This window comes from Salvelinus sp. IW2-2015, linkage group LG7 (genome assembly GCF_002910315.2).
Source record: "Salvelinus sp. IW2-2015 linkage group LG7, ASM291031v2, whole genome shotgun sequence".
Classification (NCBI taxonomy): domain Eukaryota; kingdom Metazoa; phylum Chordata; class Actinopteri; order Salmoniformes; family Salmonidae; genus Salvelinus; species Salvelinus sp. IW2-2015.
The window spans coordinates 25,407,187-25,411,897 of record NC_036847.1 but is presented as its reverse complement, the minus strand read 5'-3'; positions in this window follow the sequence as shown (position 1 = coordinate 25,411,897).

Below are 4,711 nucleotides of genomic sequence, written 5' to 3'. Positions count from 1 at the left end.
GTAACTTGGCCGACTCCCCACCGGTAAAGGCTCCCGTGCCTGGCTCATCGGATCCTTCTTGGCATTCAGTTAGTGGAGGTGCGACGGTCCGAGGCTGGTGATAGGAGGCTGTGCTGTCTTCAGCGCTCGGTACGCCACCAAAGCTCCGCCCCTGTGCATTCTTTTCGAGAAACTCAGCTCGGCAGAGCGAAACTATGATGTGGGGGACGGGAGCTGTTGGCTGTCGTAAGGCTCTGGAGGCATTGGCTAAACACCCTTTTCTCATCTGGACATGACCACCGCAATCTGGAGTACATCCGGCGGGGACGAGACTGAACCCTCACCAGGCAAGGTGGGCCATGTTTTTCACCCGTTTTGTTTTCACCTATTCTACAGAGCAGGTTCCCAAAACGCTAAGGGAGACGCACTGTCCCGGATGTATGACACAGAGGAGCGGCCCATGGATCCACTGCCATAACTTCCGGCTTCTTGCCTGGTGGCACCGGTGGTGTGGGAGCTGGACGCGGACATCGAGCGGGCGTTACGTACAGAGCCCACTCCCACCCAGTGTCCAGCTGGGCGTATGTACATTCCGTCTGCTGTCTCGCGACCGTTTGATCTATTGGGCCCACACGTCACCCTCCTCTGGTCATCCTGGCATCGGTCGGACAGTGCGCTGTCTTAGTGGGAAGTACTGGTGGTCATCCTTGGCTAAGGATGTAAGGGTTTATGTTCCTCCTGCTCGGTGTGCGCCCAGTGCAAGGCTCCTAGACACCTGCCGCAGAGTGAAATTACTACCCCTACCGTTCCACAACGGCCGTGGTCACACCTGTCGGTGGATTTCTTGACGGATCTTCCTCCGTCACAGGGAAACACCACGATCCTGGTCGTTTGGATTGGTTTTCTAAGTCCTGCCGTCTCCTTCCTCTGCCGGTCTCCCTACGGCCCTACAGACTGCGGAGGACTGTTCACCCACGTCTTCCGGCACTACGGGATGCCTGAGGACATAGTTTCTGATCGGGGTCCCAGTTCACGTCCAGGGTCTGGAGGGCGTTCATGGAATGTCTGGGGGTCTCGGGCAGCCTCACCTCAGGTTTTCACCCGAGAGTAACGGGCAGGTGGAAGAGTTAACCAGGATGTGGGTAGTTTTCTGCGGTCCTATTGCCAGGACCGGCCGGGGGAGTGGGCGGCTTTCATCCCTCTGGGCAGAGATGGCCCAAACTCACTCCACCACTAACCTACTAACCTATCTCCTTCCAGTGCATACTAGGTTATCAGCCGGTTCTGGCACCGTGGCATCAGAGCCAGATCGAGGCACCTGCGGTGGATGAGTGGTTTAGGCGCTCGGAGGAGACCTGGTACACCGCCCATGTGCACCTGCAACGGGCCATAAGGCGGCAGAAGGCGAGCCGACCGCCACCGCAGTGAGGCCCCGGTGTTTGCACCGGGGACCGGGTCTGGCTCTCGACCCGAAACCTGCCCTCCGCCTGCCGCCGGAAGCTGGGTCCGCGGTTTTGTGGGCCATTTAAAGTTCTGAGGAGACTGAACAAGGTTTGTTACAGGTTACAGCTCCCCCTGATTACCGTATTAACCCCTCGTTCCATGTGTCTCTCCTCAGGCCGGTGGTGGCTGGTCCACTCCAGGAATCTGATGGGCGGGAGGTTCCTCGCCCCCTCTGGACATCGAGGGGGCCCGGCGTATGCTGTTCGAGCCATCATGACTCAAGGCGTCGGGAGAGAGGCCTTCAGTACCTCATGGAGTGAGGGGGTACGTCCGGAGGAGAGATGCTGGCTGCTGGTGGAGGACATCCTGGACCCTTCATGCTGCGGGAGTTTCACCGTCTCCACCGGATCGCCCTGCGCCTCGTCCTCCGGGTGGTCCCCGAGGCCGGTGCCGGCGTGCTGCTGGAGCACGCGTCAAGGGGGGGGGGGGGGTACGGTCACGAAGTTGGTCCCTCCTTGTTCGGGCGCGTTCGGCGGCCGACGTCACAGGTTTTCTAGCCGCCACGAGATCCACTTTTCATTTTCCATTTGTTTTGTCTTCATTGTACACACCTGGTTTCCATTCCCATAATATATGTTCTTATTTAACCCTCTGGTCGCCTCATGGTTTTGTGCATGTTTGTTCGTTGTAAGTTGGTCTGTATTTGTTGAGCTTGATAATTTTTCTTCTTGGAATATTTGTTGTTTTGTTAGGTGAAGTTAGGTGAATTACTCATCTCTGTGTCCTCGCCCTGATTCCGCCTTACCTGCTACACCTAGACACATTTACATTACATTTACATTTAAGTCATTTAGCAGACGCTCTTATCCAGAGCGACTTGGTGCATCACCTTATGATATCCAGTGGAACAACCATTTACAATAGTGCATCTAACTCTTTTAAGGGGGGAGGTGTTTAGCCAATGCCTCCAGAGCCTTTACGACAGACAACAGCTCCCGGTCCCCCACATCATAGTTTCGCTCTGCCGAGCTGAGCTTCTTCGAAAAGAATGCACCTGGGCGGAGCTTTGGTGGCGTACCCGAGGAGCCTTGCACTGGGCGCACACCGAGCAGGAGGAAACATAAACCCTTACATCCTTAGCCAAGGATGACCACCAGTACTTCCCACTAAGACAGCGCACTGTCCGACCGATGCCAGGATGACCAGAGGAGGGTGACGTGTGGGCCCAATAGATCAAACGGTCGCAGACAGCAGACGGAATGTACATACGCCCAGCTGGACACTGGGTGGGAGTGGGCTCTGTACGTAACGCCCGCTCGATGTCCGCGTCCAGCTCCCACACCACCGGTGCCACCAGGCAAGAAGCCGGAAGTATGGCAGTGGGATCCATGGGCCGCTCCTCTGTGTCATACATCCGGGACAGTGCGTCTCCSTTAGCGTTTTGGGAACCTGSTCTGTAGAATAGGGTGAAAACAAAACGGGTGAAAAACATGGCCCACCTTGCCTGGTGAGGGTTCAGTCTCGTCCCCGCCCGGATGTACTCCAGATTGCGGTGGTCAGTCCAGATGAGAAAAGGGTGTTTAGCCAATGCCTCCAGAGCCTTTACGACAGCCAACAGCTCCCGGTCCCCCACATCATAGTTTCGCTCTGCCGAGCTGAGCTTCTTCGAAAAGAATGCACAGGGGCGGAGCTTTGGTGGCGTACCCGAGCGCTGAGACAGCACAGCTCCTATCCCAGCCTCGGACACGTCCACCTCCACTATGAATGCCAAGAAGGGATCCGGATGAGCCAGCACGGGAGCCTTTACCGTGGTGGGAGTCGGCCAATTACGCACGGCTGAAATGCGGTCACTTTCCATCTCCACCCGATGTGGAAATGCGGTACCCTAGGAAGGAGACGGACTGTTGGAAGAATAGACATTTCTCCGCCTTGACGTACAGGTCATGCTCCAAAAGGGGGTACTCATAGTGCCCAGAGGTGGTACTAAATGCAGTCTTCCACTCGTCCCCCTCCCGGATACGCACCAGATTGTAAGCGCTCCTGAGATCCAATTTTGTGAAGAAGCGCGCCCCGTGCATTGACTCGATCGCACTGGCTATGAGAGGCAGCGGGTAGCTGTACCTCACAGTGATCTGATTGATACCTCGATAGTCAATACACGGGCGCAGACCTCCATCCTTCTTCACAAAAAATTAACTTGAGGAGGCAGGTGAAGTGGAAGGCTGAATGTATCCCTGCCCCAGAGATTCGGAGACATATGTTTCCATAGCCGCCGTCTCCTCCTGTGACAGAGGATACACGTGACTCCTGGGAAGTGCTGCATCTACCAGGAGATTTATCACACAATCCCCCGTCGATGGGGTGGTAGTTGAGTCGCCTTCTTCTTACAGAAGGCGAGAGCCAAATCTGCATATTCTGAGGGGATGTGCACGGTGGAGACCTGGTCTGGACTCTCCACCGTAGTCGCACCGATGGAAACACCTACACACCTCCCCGAGCACTTTCGTGACCATCCCTTGAGAGCCCTCTGTTACCACGAAATCCCACTGAGACCAGGTGAAGGAGGGGTGGACAGCGGTGTAGGTTGTTGTGATGATGATGGGGGTGCTGGACAACCTCCTCTCTCCCATCGCTCCATTGTTTGCAGCACGCGTTCCATGACTGTGCCGAGACTATGCAACATGGTCGCGTGCTGCTGGACGCGCTCCTCTACTAACAAAGGAGGKCTTTGTGCACCTGCTGACTCCATTTTCAGGTGCATGTTTCTGTAAGGTGTCTAGGTGTAGCAGGTAAGGCGGAGTCAGAGATGAGTAATTCACCTAACTTTACTCAAAACAAACAAATATTCCAAGAAGGAAAATAATCAAGCTCACAAATACAGACCAACCTAAAACGAACAAACAAGCACAAAACCAAGGGGGAACCAGAGGGTTAAATAAGGAACATATCATTATGGGAATGGAAACCAGGTGTGTACAATGAAGACAAAACAAATGGAAAATGAAAAGTGGATCGGTGGCGGCTAGAAAACCTGTGACATCGACCTGTGACATCGAACGCTGCCCGAACAAGGAGAGGGTCGTGACACTGTATAAACAGATCCTAGACATACTGTATAAAAAGCTTTCTCAAAATATGCTATAAAGATTATACCTGGCTTCCCTGTATTCTCATTAAAATAGTTTCCCATTATTTCAAGTAGTTTTCTAATGTCTCCAATATATCTTCCTTTAAGAATCCCGTCTGATCATGACGAATAATGTCCAGTAAGATGTTTTTTATTCTATGA